A 17,002-nucleotide genomic window follows, 5' to 3' on the forward strand; every position below is an offset into this window, starting at 1 on the left:
GTCATTGTACAGGAGGAGGAGGTGAGCTGTGATATTGTCTATTGTGAATGGTGGATCCTGTGTTATCTACTGTATATAGAGGTGTTATCAGTCATTGTACAGGAGGAGGAGGTGAGCTGTGACATCACCTATAATAAATGGGGGATCCTGTATTATCTACTGTATATAGAGATGTTATTAGTCATTGTACAGGAGGAGGAGGAGAGCTGTGACATCACCTATTGTGAATGGTGGATCCTGTGTTATCTACTGTATATAGAGGTGTTATCAGCCATTGTACAGGAGGAGGTAAGCTGTGACATCACCTATTGTGAATGGTGGATCCTGTGTTATCTACTGTATATAGAGATGTTATCAGTCACTGTACAGGAGGAGGAGGTGAGCTGTAATATCACCTATTGTGAATGGTGGATTATGTGTTATCTACTGTATATAGAGATGTTATCAGTCATTGTACAGGAGGCGAAGGTGAGCTGTGATATTGCCTACTGTGAATGGTGGATTCTGTTATCTAATGTATATAGAGGTGTTATCAGTCATTGTACAGGAGGAGGTGGGCTGTGACATCACCTTTTGTGAATGGTGGATCCTGTATTATCTACTGTATATAGAGGTGTTATCAGTCATTGTACAGGAGGAGGTGAGCTGTGACATCACCTATTGTAAATGTTGAATCCTGTGTTATCTGTTTGAAGGTGATATATTTTAATTTTGTCTATGATGATTGGGACCTATGCTCTTCAACATATTTATTAACAATCTGGTAGAAGGTTTACATGGATCATGGGGTGCATTAAAAGAGGTCTGGATACACATGAGGAGAGCATTATACTGCCTCTGTACAAATCACTGGTTAGACCGCACATGGAGTACTGTGTACAGTTTTGGGCACCGGTGCTCAGGAAGGATATAATCGAACTAGAGCGAGTACAAAGGAAGGCAACAAAATTAATAAATGGGATGGGGGAACTAGAATACCCAGAGAAATTAGCAAAATTAGGATTATTTAGTCAAGAAAAATGACAACTGAGGGGCGATCTAATAACTATGTGTAAGTATATAAGGGGACAATACAAATATCTCTCCGAGGATCTGTTTATCCCAAGGAATGTGACGGGCACAAGGGGGCATTCTCTGCATCTGGAGGAGAGAAGGTTTTTCCCACCAACATAGAAGAGGATTCTTTACTGTTAGGGCAGTGAGAATCTGGAATTCCTTGCCCGAGGAGGTAGTGATGGCGAACTCAGTCGAGGGGTTCAAGAGAGGCCTGGATCTCTTCCTGGAGAGTAACAATATTGTATCTTACAGTTATTAGGTTCTTTAGAAGGACGTAGATCTGGGTATTTATTCTGATGGAATATAGGCTGAACTGGATGGACAAATGTCTTTTTCGGCCTTGCTAACTATATTACTATGTTACAATGATAATAACTGCTGAAAAATAATCTCTACAGAATAGGAAGTGTCAGCTTAATATAATGCTAGGTAATTTTAGTGAAAATTGCTAAATATACTTCTACTTTTAACATCAAATATAAAGAAAAGGGGAAGAAATCTACTAAAAACAAAGGTTCTGAAATAAAGTTTTTTTTATGATGAAACCTTTATTTTAAATAAGACAGATTTTGATTTAGATTGCGCTCGCATGTTGCATTTTATTTGCGAGGCTTTATATAAATTTTTATAGCAAGGCAAAAGCTTAAAAAATCATAGCGTTTTTCACGTGGTTTTATGAAAAAAGCAGTAAAATTAGAATGAAATCACTAAAAAATTTTGATATGTGAACACAGTCTTAAGGGTTAACACTTTCTTTTAGCAATAGGAAAGAATCCAATTGGGTTGGAATTATTTTTTTTACATACGGTAAAATGGAAGAGTTCAACATTTCTACCTGCAAGAAATTTGTGAGTTTTTGAAAAGCATGTAAGTAAGTACACCCATGTGTTATCAGTCATCTCTAGCTCGTTTTTATCAAGTGCCTTTCATTCCCTGGAGAAACGCAGAACAATGAAGGAGGTAGAGAGGCAGTGGCAAGGATTTATAAGGAGGCTGACCACTACAGTATAGTATACGGTTAACAGCTTAATTATCTAGGTGTCGAACACCGGGAAGAAATTTGTATAATTTTACATACTTCATAATTGCTCTTGAAATGGCATAATGATAAGAACATTACGAGGGCAAAATTAGAGATTACCTTAAATGTGCGCTATGTAATTTTTCTAATTATAAAGCTTAATGCTTAAATATCTGAACTGATAAAGTGAATAGTCGGATGCCTTTAAAATGCCATCAGGTGTTTTTACATGAAAAAGAAACAGATTTCACCGATTTACTAAATATCTCTATTTTTGCTTTTCTTTGAGGGTATTAATCTTTGCAGCACAGCAGGATTCTGTAGATTACAATTAATGGGAGAAAGTCTGACAATATATGAAAGAAAAAGCATTTCTACTCACTGGAAATTATTTAAACATTGTATGTAATTAGTTTTTATAAGGAACAAATAAAAACAAACACAAGTTATATTAAGTAAATTCTGAAGGAGGTTGACTTTACATTTTAATCCCAGTGCATATGCTCTATTAAGGTCAAAAGGCGTAAAAAATGGGAAACCCATTCATGAGTCGAGCCAAGAAACTAAGGGGTAACCGCACTAGCGAACTTGGCGCGCTATCTTACTGTATGAGCAGTTCCCCATATTTTGTCCCCGGCGGTAATTACACTGCACAGTGAAAGGGCAGCACAGCATGGTTGCTTTGCAACGCTAGTGTCCTTGGTTCAAATCCCACCAAAGACAACTTCAGCAAGGAGATTGTATGTTCTCCCTGTGTTTGCGTGAGTTTCCTCTCACACTACAAAGACATACAGATAGAGAATCTAGATTGTGATCCCCAATGGGGACAGTGACGGTACTGTCTGTAAAGTGCTGTGGAATAGTGATGGGTGGATCCCAGGATGTTCAGGTCCTGCAGGTTCAGTTAAACAGTTAAAAAAGTTTGGTTTGGGTACCAGGACAGTACTCGAACACGGACCACATTCACTTGAATGGGGGGCCAAAACCTTCAGTGTTTGTCATGCTGTCATGTGCATGACAGCACGCCAAACACTGTCTCTCATCGGCGGTAAAATCATTACTGCTGGTCAGAGAGCTGTGGTTTTCATGCTGTCAAAGGACAGCATGAGCCCGCAGCTGAGACCAGAGGTAAAAAGTTTACCTCCAGTCACTGGTGTCAGCTGATGGGACTACTACTCCCGTCAGCCTATGCCTGCTGCCACTAATAACAATGAGAGGAGGCGACAGCAGCGCTATAAATAAATAATTTAATAGAAAAATGGCATGAGTTCTCCTGTATTATTGATAACCAGCCAAGGAAAAAAACAGCTGCAGGCTGCAACCCTCAGCTGTCAGTGTTAGCAAGGCTGGTTATCAAAAATAGAGGGGTTCCCACAGCATTTTTTTAAATGATTGAAATAAATAATTAAAAAAACAACATGGGTTCCCCCCATTTTTGACAACCAACCAAGCTAACGCAGAAAGCTGGGGGCTGGTATTTTCAGGCTGGTAAGGGGCCATGGATATTGGTCCCCCAGCCTTAAAATAGCAGCATGCAGTCAAACAGAAAAAGTGCATCTATTAGATGTGCCAACTCTGGAGCTTTGCCAGGCTCTTTCCACTTGCCCTGTGATGGTAGCAGGCAGGATTCAAATTTGTGGGGTTGATGTAACCTTTCTATTGTCCAGTGTCATCAAGTTCATGGCTTAGTAATGGAGAGGTGTCTATTAGGCACCCATCCATTACTAATCCTATAGTTATATTGTAAATAAAAACACAGCCAGAATAAAGTCCTTTATTTGAAATAAAAAAACACACTTTTACTTTTTTTATTTAGAAATAACAAACGCAGTTATACTCACCTTGCACCTAATTCCACTGAAGCCAATGTCTCCTGTAATAAAACAAAAATAAAAAACAACTATATCTCTCACCTGTCCGTCGTTCTGTCCCACGCCGTAATCCATGTCTGGAGATAAATAATTTTTTATCTGGACGGTGCCAAGACTCACTGGGGAATGAGCTGCTGCGAGTGCAGCATCAGTGACTAGCGTTGGTGTAATCGAGGTTACAGCAGGTCACTGAAGCTGTGTTCCCAGCCGGGTTCCAGAAATGCGGTGACCTTGGTGAGATCACCATTATCACAGCGAGAAAAAGTCTCATGGTGCAGCGGTGATTTCACGTTGACAATGGGGGGGAACCAAAGTCTTGTTTTAAAAATTATTTATTAAAATAATTTAAAAAAAACCCTGAGAGCTGTATTTGCAGGGTGAGCCGTTTCTGCAGGGGCAGGGAAAGTTGTGTCTGTAGGGAGAGCTATGAAGAAAACAGCTGCACTCAATCAATGGTATGCTTTGCAAAATTAATTTGTGTTTATTACATGTGCAGAAAACACCACAGCAGGATCAAACAATGATGGTAAGTTAGGTTATGTTTTGACCCTACCAGGGTCTTTATCAAAACCTCACTGGAGAGTAGAAAGGCTAATGTGCACAAACCTAGATAAAGTCCCTTTAAGCGCTCAGTCTGGTGGAGGAATGGCATGTCCTGCACTCTCTGTGGTGTAATGTGCACGTTAGCCTTTCTATTCTCCAGTGAGGTTTGACAAAGACCCTGGTAGGGTCGAAACGTAACCTTACCAGCATTGTTTGATCCTGCTGTGGTGTTTTCTGCACATGTAATAAACACAAATTAATTTTGCAAAGAATACCATTGATTGAGTGCCGCTGTTTTCTTCTTAGTCTGATTTTGGGTTCTCCCAAGTTCAGCCAGCAACTCTTACAAAGCAGAGTGCACATCTTTTTTTCCTCTTGTAGGGAGAGCTATATCTGCAGGGAGAGCCATTTCTGCAGAGAGAGCCATGTCTGCAGGGAGAGCTATATCTGCAGGGAGAGCTGTATCTGCAGGGAGAGCTGTATCTGCAGGGAAAGCTATTTCTGCAGGGAGAGCTATAGCTGCAGGGAGAGCTATATCTGCAGGGAGACTTGTATCTCCAGGAAGAGCTGCATCTGCAGGGAGAGCTGTATCTGCAGGGCGAGCTGTATCTGCAGGGAGAGCTGTATCTGCAGGGAGAGCTGTATCTGCAGGGCGAGCTGTATCTGCAGGAAAAGCTGTATCTGCAGGCCGAGCTGTATCTGCAGGCCGAGCTGTATCTGCAGGGAGAGCTGTATCTGCAGGGAGAGCCATTTCCGCAGGGAAAGCTGTTTCTGCAGGGAAAGCTGTGTCTGCAGGGAGAGCTGTGTCTGCAGAAAGAGCTGTGTTTGCAACAGAAGCAGTGTGAGCTCCGCTGAATGGAGCCCTGCCTACCCACACAGCAAGCAGTCATGTTACTAATGGACTGGATTCCTCATTTGGGTTAACTGGAGCAGTGAAGGATTCAAGTCCTCTTTAGTTCTATGTTTTATAATATTTCATACTCTCTGCCCACTTTTAAATCCTACAAAACCCCTTAAAAATATAAATAACGACATCGAAAGAAAGGAAATAGAAATGAAGCATCACCAATGTTTAGTAAAGCATATATTTTATATATTTTTTTAATAAAGGTTTAGACATCAAAAGTTATGTTCTAACTAAAAATTCCTTTATTGTAAAAACACACTATTAATTAAAAATGTATTTCATTTTATTTTATACTGTTCAATATTCACTAATACTTTTATTTTGGACGGGATGTTAGTTTGCATGCTTTTATTTTGGTTTAATTGCCATCAGCTCTTTTTTTAAGTAGAGAAAGCAGGAGAAGCTGATGAGGCTGAAATGATTAGTAATTTGTGCAATTAATTATTTGCACTCGGAGTAAACAATATAAATGAATGAATCAATCTATGAATTGCACATGATGGCAGCATTTTTATAGAACATTATATTATACATTACCTTGTGCTCTGTATGTATTTTCTTAAAAATGAGAATTTGCCCTGGGGGTTGTATGGGTGTTCAAGGTGACCTGTTCACACAGCCGCAGCATATTCATGTAAGTGAATTAGAAATTTTGAAGCAGATCCCAAGTCATAAAGTTTTCTTTAATTTTGTTCCTAACGACTGGAGCACGATGATATGGGTCAGTTAGACATTTTAAGATAAAAGGATTCTTTCAAGTTAATTTCAATAAAATTAGAATTTTGTGTAAAATCTTTGCACAGCTAAATCTTTATTGCTGATATCACAATATCATGCACACATACTCGGATAAATCATGTAAAATAGATCGCTAATGTTGTTTTAGAAAGATTTCAATATTTGATTTTTTATGAAAAAAATGTTTGCATGCATTGCGCCAGATTTGATGTGTATTTTAGGGCTCCTGCAGACACCCTTATTTTATGTCCGAGTGTGATCCGACCAAAGTTATATTATGGGACTATGCACATGTCAATGTTTTTCCTTGAATAGAGTCTGTCCGTTGGAAAAAATTGCAGCATGTACTAATTGCATCCATTATTCGGATCACACTGGAAGAATGCTAGAATCTGAATTCTTTACAATTTGCATCTCTTGAATTTAGCAAAGTTGCATTTTGCTGGATACGTTTTAGGGTTGGGAAGGAGTATAAAATTATGCAAAAAGCTCACCTTTCTTTGGCTCACACTTGTTCAGTCACACAGCTGCCTTCGGCTCCGGACACTCTTTAGGGCTCTTCAGCACCTCCTGCTCTGCCTAGGCCACATGTCACTGACTATGCATCACAATATTATGATGTCTTCTGGTCTAGTCAGTGCTGGAGATGCCAAACTGGCCAAAGTGACCAGAGTTGGAGGGACCTGTACGGCAGGGAAGATAAGGGCCGAGAAGAGATGATTATTATTAGTGATGAGCGAGTATACTCATTGCTCGGGTTTTCCCGAGCACACTCGGGTGGTCTCCGAGTATTTTGCTCGGAAATTTAGTTTTCATCACGGCAGCTGAATGATTTACAGCTACTAGCCTGCTTGATTACATGTGGGGATTCCCTAGCAACCAGGCAACCCCCACATGTACTCAGGGTGGCTAGTAGCTGTAAATCATTCAGCTGCCGCAATGAAAACTAAATCTCCTAACACTAACAAACACCCGGAGATCACCCGAGCAACGAGTACACTCGCTCATCACTAATTATTATATATATTTTTAACTTATAAAAGCTTATATCATCAGGGTAGTCCAATATCATCTAGGATAGTAAAGGCTTGTTAGGAAAAATGTGCCCATAAGAAATCAGTGGATCAGGCAAAATTCTAATTTGCCTGTTATCGCATTTTTATTTCCTGGAAGTTCTCTGCAAATTTAACGTCCTTTATTATTCTCTGTATTCTCTTCAGACCCCAAGACAGAATAAATGTAATATGTAAAAAAAAAGACAAAAAAATCCTTATTCTCACCTCACCACTCAGTTCTCTGGCCCCTCCACTACTCTCTGCCAACTGTCCGGTCCTTACCACATCTTCTCTTCCTCCTGTCGCTAGTGCTGGAATCCACCGATCTGGCGCCGGTTTTGATGGGGCCCGGGAGGGTTTGGCACAAAAATGTGAAAGGTCACAGCACCATGACGTGATGACTTTTTGATGGCCCTTTTAGGTTCCGAAACCTAGCAGTTAGAGATCACCATTTTGCTCAATCCACAAAGAAGTGAATTACACAAAAATCTGCATTTTCGTGAATGCAGTTTTTCAAAGATTCCAGTAGAATTCAATTTCACACCAATTTATTTACTCATCACTAGTCCCCATTCATGGACTTTACACATCTTATCAGTTTGCTTATTATGTAAATTATTTTTTTAATGAAGTTCTTTAATAAAATATCAGATGTTTTATATCAGATATGTGCTTCAGTATATTGTTTTTGTTGGCTATATATATTATTGGGGAGTTTGAGCTCAGTGTTTTCCTTGAATACCACAGTTTGGATACATGTTGGATTAGCAACGACCAAAAATAGAATCTAATACAAAATTCTCCAACAATTTCCTACACATTTTTAAATATTATATTATTTATAAGAATTCAATGCAACATTAAAAATATGTGAACTCAACGTAATACATGTTTTTCATCACTCGTTTGCATGACTGGCCATTATTAACATCCAGCACTTAACCATAGTCAATAGCTCCCATTCGAACTATGATTAAGTATTTGTATCTCTAATAGGATTGTTCCACATGACTGGCATACATTCTGTTTCCAAGCTATTCCTAGCCATCGTTAATTATGGCTAACATGCCCAGGGAACATATTTTTAATAAAATCAATGTGGTAAGTCACTTTCACAAATTCATCTTATTAAAAGCAAATATTATCTATATCTATGAATGTATCTATCTATCTATCTATCTATCTATCTATCTATCTATCTATCTATACACACGGATCTGCATAGTACTCACATTTTCACATCTTAGAGATTTTTAAGTTATTTTTTCAATTGTACTAAAGGAATATTTCCCCACAAAAACCATATTGTTAGAATACAAATTATTGTTTAACCCAAGTTTCTAGTGAAGAAGCTAAGTTTTTACCTTAATTTTATTCCAGCTGCTCCCCAAAATATCTCCCTTTTTATTTCATTTTCAATCCAACATCCAGTTCGAAGGATATTAGCCTTTTTGTTTGGTGCTAATTTTTATGTTCTCTTCCAATTGGCTGTGGTTCACAGGATTTTTGGAAAGGGGAAGAGTATATTTAAGCAGATTTCCATAATTGTCCCCTGAGTCATGCCCCTTTGTAAAGGACTTTAAAAAGGTGGATAAAAAAAGAATAAAAAAAAAAAAAGATGGAGTAGTCAGGGGAACAGTGGGAGAGGGCGTATTTAAGACAATTTGCATAATTACCCTATGAGCCATGCCCCCACTGTAAAAGAAACAATTTTAGCCAAAAATACATGCATTTAAGTAAGAAAGTAAAATTATCTCCATAGTCGGCAAAAACACAGAATTTTAGACCTAAAAGTGAAATATGTGGACCCAGACATTACCCATATAGGCATTTTAAAATATTTGGAGTAGAGTGTTGGGTCAGGATACATTTTGCCTCCCTGCTTGACCTTTTTATTTAATATATACTTAACCCCTTAGTGACGGAGCCAAATTTTTGAAATCTGACCAGTGTCACTTCATGTGGTAATAACTCTGCAACACTTCAATAAATCCCAGTGACTTTGAGACTGTTTTTTCATGACACATTATACTTTATGATAATGGTAAATCTAGGTCAATATGTTTTGTGTTTATTTATAAAAAGTATCAAAAATTTTAGTAAAATGTTAAAAAATTTGCACTTTTCTAAATTTGAATGATTATCTCTTTAATCCAGATGGTCACACCACAGCGAACCATTAATAAATAACATTTCCCACGTGTCGGCTTTATATCAGCACCATTTGTAAAATGTTATTTTGTTTTGTTAGCATTTTATGAGGTTTAAAAATGTTGCATCAATTTTTCATATTTTCAAGGAAATTTACACAATTTCTTTTTTTAAGGACTTATCCATGTTTGAAGTGACTTTAGGGGTCCTATATATTAGAAAAAACCCCAAAGTGATACCATTTTAAAAACAGCACCCCCTGACATATTGAAAACTGTAGTCAGTTAGTTTGTTAACCATTCAGGTGCTTTACAGGAATTAATGCAGAGTGGCATGACAGAAATGAAAATGTCTATTTTTACCACCTAAATGCCTCTAACTTCTGAACAGATTACTACAGCCGTCAGACTGTAAGGCTGCTATTTGGTCATGAACTGACATGGCAAACATCAGGACCACACAATCATGATCTGAGGGCACCAATTTGGATAAAGAGGAAGCCCTCACACTCTGTTAACCATTTATAATGATGTAGTCACTATTGACAGCAGCATCTAAGGGGTTAAAAAGATTTGGATGGTGCAAACACTGATCATGGCTGATACAGCAAGTTGTCAGCTATATTATTATTATTATTATTATTATTATTATTATTTATTGTTATAGCGCCATTTATTCCATGGCGCTTTACATGTGAGGAGGGGTATACATAATAAAAACAAGTACAATAATCTTAAACAATACAAGTCATAACTGGTACAGGAGGAGAGAGGACCCTGCCCGCGAAGGCTCACAATCTACAAGGGATGGGTGAGAATACAGTAGGTGAGGAAGCTACAGCTATAGTGCACAACCGACAGATGCTGGATTGTCACCTGTATGGGGAGGCTATTCTCTTATATCTCAGGTCAGTTAAAAGACGCATTGGCGGTCATTAAGGGGTTAATGTATAACTTTTATAAAGAAAGAAGTTGAGAAGAATTTAGCACATGAAGTGTTCGGAGACCTGCAGTTAAGCCGTTACATTATTGCCTTCAGTTTGTCGAAAAGGAGGCTAGATATCAGCGTCCATGTGAAATGAGTCTGCTATGCCTGTCTCCTTAGTTTGATTAATAAACCAATATTAACTGCTTTAATTGAGTAAGCAAAAGCGAAGTGAGGGTCTGTTCATAAGAGCTATTAATTCCGAGCCTGTTCTGTTGTACTTATTAAAAATACCCAAAAGATGTTCACTTGTGGTGAATTAAAATCAAAATACTTATTATTCTAGACTAGTAGATTAAATACTGGGAGACCCTTAAGAATTGATACCAAAGTTCTGAGCTTTATATTGGCTTTCTTGAGCTGCACTATTATAACAGTGGCTCGCGAAAGTATTCACTCGCCTTGGCATTTTTCGTGTTTTGCTCGCCAACAACCTGGAATTTTACTTTTTTTTGAGGGTTTCCATTAGTTCACGTAAAGAACATGCCTGGCGTACAGCTGTGAACATTTGCTTTTCTTTTTATTGTTAAACAAAGAACAAATAGAACAAAATTACTGTAAACTTCAGTGTGCATAACTATTCGATTTGCGCAGAAGTTATTCTCTGTGAATTTAATGTCACTTATTAAGCTCTGGACTCTCTACAGACACCAAAACATAATAACCCGTAAAATATAAAAAATCTTTATATTCACTTCACCACCACCTGTCAAGACCTCACCGAATCTTATGATTCCGGTCTCTCGCATTAGAATTTTCTGTCTTTTTGCGCTGTGTCTGTCTTCTTGTGGTGTCATGGTGCCCAGGAAGGTACTGCACAGACATACGAGAGGACAATGCTGCACCTGCACAGAAGCCGCCTGGGCACCATGGCATCTGGAAGTCAGGGGCAGCGTGAGATGACCGAAGATTCCAATGCGAGCAGTGAAGATCAGGAGATTGGGTGAGGACCAGACCTTCACGGTGAGTAGCAGAGGGGCAAGTGAGGTTTTTATTTTTATTTTTGTAAGCACTTGATGGCACGTCGGCCATTACAAAAAATTCACATTTTGGCAAATGCTGATTTTTGTAAAATTCAATTCCACTCAAATGTATTCACTCAACTCTATCTAATACCCTTAGTTGTGTTTCAAGCCTCAAGTTTCTGATATTAACATACAGGGTACATACTGGAGATTATAGGACCCTTTGAAATTTGAATATGTCAGCTTCGGCAAATTTTTCCAAAAAATCTGACTCTTCTCCACGAATTGTAGGTAGTCCAATTGTCTGGAAAAGATTTGTCTAACATATATCCTAGGAGATATGCAGAAACAGACAGAAGCATTGAAACAAATTTTCAGCTAACTGCTGGATTACCCCTCACTGGAGACAAAGGGTATAATAGTCTCTTCTGGTGGGTAACACTATACTATGTGATTTTTGGGAAGCCCGTGTAGTCTGTGACCCATGCAATCTTCTGCAATGTGTAAAATGGTGGCAAATATTTTTTGGTGATTTGGGCAAATCAAATTAATCATTGTTCAAATTCACTGGAACATGCAGATTTCAGGAAATTCAATTCAAATTTGATTTGCATTGAATTGATTCAATCATCTCTAATATATACCTCTAATAGGTGGCCCCAAAGAGACACACTTCTCAAGGAGAGCTAATTTACATACTTTTTTGCTAGAAAGCATTGTCTTGTCTAGAAGACCCCCTACATCTGCTGGTCGTTTCTACTAGGAAACCTTGCTCGATATTAATGATGGGCAACAACTTTGAACAGCTACCCGCTGATGGGCATCACTTTGTTTGGGTGGAGATTATGGTTTGGTTTATATTAGAGATGAGAGGGTCGATTTGTGGGACTCCGGTCCAGCATCTAGGTCAGAGGCACTGTGTGGCTAGATGGTAGGTCCATTAATTTCTTACCTTTCAGCATCCCCAGATAAACTTTTGATTAGTCAGTGCTGGCATGATGTCATCTATGCTTCATGTCACACATATAATGTCAGGCCAGCCCTGACAAATCAAATGCTGTTCTGGGGATGCCGGAAGGTAAGAAATTCATGGGCCTCCTGTCTAGCCGCCGGGTTCTACTGACCTGGATGCCAGCTTGGAGTCCTGCAAATCAATCCGTTTATCTCCATCTATATTCTTAGTCAGGTTGCAAAGCTCATGAAAAGATTGGACGTTGGTGGATAGAGTAGCTGCCTTCAATGGGTAGCACTAGAGAGACAGCTTTCTTTCTTCTACAGAAAAGCTAATTTGCATGAGAATATAGTTGACATTTTGTATTTATTTTGAACAGATTTAGTTGCATTCGTATTTAAAGTCATAGACAAAACTGCTTTCAAATTTCCGCTGGTTGCCCTAACTTTGACGCATCTCCACTTAATATGGAAACTTACAGCTCAGCTCTAAACAAATAAAGAAGTATTCTCATCTTATAAAATAATTACATATTGCTAGTATATGTCATAGTGTTATGATCAGTAGGGGTCCTACGTTTTGGAACCACAGAGTTCCTAGGAAGATGCAGTGCTTCCTAGGAAGATCTGTGGCCTCTTGCAATTTTCCATTGCACATTAGCGCTTCTAATAAACTCGCTATGCAGGGAAATGCAAATGTCCCAAATTACCTATATGGGGCCAGCTGCAGTTCCTGGCACAATCATGTGGCTGGCGACCATTATGCAGAGGAGAAAAAGCAGTAAAGGGGATATAGTGCTAAACCAGGGATGTGCCTTTTTCATCCTCAGGACATATAATGGTTGCATTTCCTAGCCATATACCATTACTTTTTTGAGATGGGGGAAAACCCATTTAAATGACAAGTGATCTACCATAAACCGAATAACAAGCAAGAGGATGAATTAAAACTATTTTACGTTTTTGACACCATTAAAAAAATTATATTTCTAAATTAAATGAAAACATTAAAACTTTACATGTTTTCATTTGTTGAAAAAGAAATGTTGCTTTTTATGACACATTCCCTTTAGGATGAAATTCATACCCCCTCCTGGGGCTTCTGTCTGATACCCCAAAAAATGTTTTTAAATGTTCCCCAGATGGAGATTTGGAAATTAATGAAGCAACCAGAGTCCACAATTTGAAACAATGGACTCTTTCAGGTGGCGTCCATTTTTTTAATTTGGGCGCAATAAAATGTGGTAGACTACACTATTAATGTATTAATAATAGAAAAGGTAAAAAGTTGTTAAGTTGTTGGACCTTTGACTTTTATCAACTTTAATAAGATTGTAATTAAGACTGTTGTCCCTCCGTTCTCTGGTTGCTTCTTAAACTGCTTTTGAGAAAGGTAATGGAGGAAAACCTGTTAAATTGAATTATCTAAAGTTGTACTGCAACACAGCACAGATTCATCAGCGGCACGAGTAATAAATCATGCAACACTGAAATGTTAATGAGGACAGAGCTACAATGACCAAAGACAGAGACGTAATTGTAATTCTCCCTGTTTCGTACAACTTTCTTGATACCTTGATAAATTTGGGGGATGATCAATTTGCATTTTTGAAAATTAGTCTAGAAATCCACAAATGAAACATTTCTCCAGGTCTAGTTCTTATTTCCACAGTTTGGACAAGTAATCAGTGTCAGCCAGTATGATAGAATTGTATCTGATTGGTTGATGATTTTATTAAATGCTGCTAAAATTAAAATTGGACAATCTGCAGACACCATGCTATAGAGCAGGAAAAGCTGAACAGATTGTTATATAGGTTTGTGGAAAAAGATTTCTCATAACTTGTCATTTATTTATCGAAATCCCTGTTCACTTTTGGTCTAGGAGTCAAATAGGTGTTTCTAATCAATGATTGACAATCTTTGTTGCATTAGTGTTCATATAGATAGCTGTCAATCATTAATTAGGACCGTCCACTGGACTCCTAAAACTAGAACGAGTGGGGATGTCAATAAAAAAAATAATTATACTGAATTAATTCCCATAAACCTGTATACTGTACCTATCTGCTCAGCTCCTCCTGCTCTGTATCATCCTGCCTGAAGATCGGACACCATTGTCACAAGGGTATCATGTCCCCCTGGAAGACCTGGAGTTAGACAGTAATATCGGGTAATGAATCACAGGTCTTCTTTAGAGATGGTGTGATTCAAGTCCTAATTTAAATGGAGTTTAAGGACTCTTTCCATGTGGGCTGAAACCATACAGCCTAGTTGTTCTCAGCTGCAACTGCTTATAATTTACTCCCTCTACATATACTGGCTCTGGGTGGTTAGTCCCTGCTGGTGAAAGATTAGTCTTCCTGTACTGAGTGCTAAAGATAAGTGGTTGGAGCGGAGTTGTTGAAGTAGTGAGTTGTAGTTTGTAGTAGTATGTGTGTGTTTATCTCCTGGTCCCTATTCCCAGTTAGTTTATTCCTCCCTGACCCTTCCCTCCTCTCTATTGTTGGCTTGTACTTTGTATAATAGAGGTTTTCTGTTATCGCTGCTTTGTCTTGTTTACCTCACATTTCTGTCCCATGCTTCATGATGTGGGTGATTGGACAAATTAGGGTTTAGCAAGAGCATAGCAAGATCAGAGACCCAGGCCTCTCCACCTTCAAGAGTGCCCCTGAAACAGGGATAGTTAGGGTCTCAGTTCCAGGGACAGTTTGAAGCCCCTCTCCCTTACCAAAGACCATCACAGCATGACTACCATGTTTAATGTCATAGGTTCCCTTAACCCTTTAACGACCAGAGGTATTTTTGGTTTTGCGTTTTAATTTCTTGCTCCCCTTCTTCCCAGAGCCGCAACTTTTTTTTATTTTTTGGTCAAAATGCCATGTGAGAGCTTGTTTTTTGTGAGACGAGTTGTACTTTTGAACCACACCATTGGTTTTACCATGTCGTGTTCTCGAAAACGGTAAAAAAAATTCCAAGTGAGGTGAAATTGCAAAAAACAGTGCAATCCCACAGTTGTTGGGTTTTTTTTGTTTTTTTTTACCATATTCACTAAATGCTAAAACTGACCTGCCATTATGATTCTCCAGGTCATTACGAGTTCATACCCACCAAACATGTGTAGGTTATTTTTTATTTAAGTGGTGAAAAAAAATTCCAAAGTTTGTAAAACAAAAATTGCTTCATTTTCTGATACCCGTAGCGTCTCCATTTTTCGTGAGGGCTTATTTTTGCATGCTGTGCTAATGTTTTTAATTTTACCATTTTGGTGCAGATACAATCTTTAGATTGCCCGTTATTGCATTTTAATGCAATGTTGCGGCCACCAAAAAAACGTAATTCTTTTGTTTTTACTTTTTTTCTCGTTATGCTGTTTAGCGAGCAGGTTAATTCTTTTTTTATATTGATAGATTGGGCGATTCTGAACTCGGCAATACCAAATATGTGTATGTTTGATTTTTTTATTGTTTTATTTGGAATGGGTCAAAAGGGGGTGATTTGAACCTTAATTTTTTTTTTATTTTTTATTTTTTTTGGATCACAATTCCTCCTGTGGCTTTTAGAGGCACATGTCAGTTGTTCAAAACAGCTGACATGTGCTGGAAAAGACGTGGGCTCAGTGCCAGAACCCACATCAAAGGGAGGGAGTTCGACATCGACGTACATTTACGCCCTATGTCGGAAAGGGGTTAACACAGGGGTGGGGAATCTTTTTTCTACCAAGAGCCATTTGGATATTTATACCATCCTTCGGGGGCGGTACAAACTCCACCCACAAAATTGCATCCTGACTCTGGCACTGGTGTCAGGACGTAATCTTTCATTGCATGCCCTTCAGTGTTCAGTAGTGAACACTGCATGTGTGTGCTAACAGAGCAAGAAGAAATTAGTGAGCCGGTGGCAATCAAAATACAGCACCCTGCCCAAGATTGTGGTCCCTGAGAATCTGCCTGGGGGCCTGATAAAAGGTCATTGAGGGACGTAAATGGCCCTGGGGTCTGAGGTTCCCCTCCCCTGGGTTAAAGTCAGTGAAAAGTCACAGTACCTGCTCATACAGCTCTCGAATCATAGATAAGTTGTGGCATGGCAATTCCTTTAAAATAATATTTGTTGCAACGGTAAAGCTTACGCTACAGTCTCCAAATTAATAAGTAGTCACATTTCCCAGAAACTCACTGCTTAGTTGATGTTACCAAGGGCTGTTGTTTTGAACCACTTCCTTTCCTATAAAGAGGAAAAGGGGCTTATTTAGAATTTATGAAGAACCATAGCAAAGTTATGGATGGACTCACACAACCTATAGTAGTTATAATCAAGTGGTTGGCAGTATATAATACCAGCATAATGATATAATAGTATTAGAGATATGATAAAACCACAAACTTGTTTTTCCCCATATAAAAGGAGATTAGTCAAAAAAGTCAAATTTTTGACCCACAAGTAGTCCCCTTAATCTCCTTACAGAATCTTACAACTCTAGTTACTCTCAATGAAGAGGAAATTGCTTCTCAAATTCCTGATAGAGATGAGCGGATCGTATGAAATTTGAATTTGCCAAATTTGACGAAGTTCCGACTTTGATGCATTTTCCCAAGAGATTGCGTAAATCTCAACACTAGAAAGCTTGTAATTGCTCAGAAAATACACATGGGGAGAGAGAGAGGGAGACAGAGAACTCTGCTGACCATAAGATCTTACACTCTACAGGAGAGAGAGAAAGGACCCTACTGACCATAAGTGGTTAGACTTTACAGGAGCGA

This window comes from Ranitomeya variabilis, chromosome 7 (assembly GCF_051348905.1).
Source record: "Ranitomeya variabilis isolate aRanVar5 chromosome 7, aRanVar5.hap1, whole genome shotgun sequence".
NCBI classification, from domain to species: Eukaryota; Metazoa; Chordata; class Amphibia; order Anura; family Dendrobatidae; genus Ranitomeya; species Ranitomeya variabilis.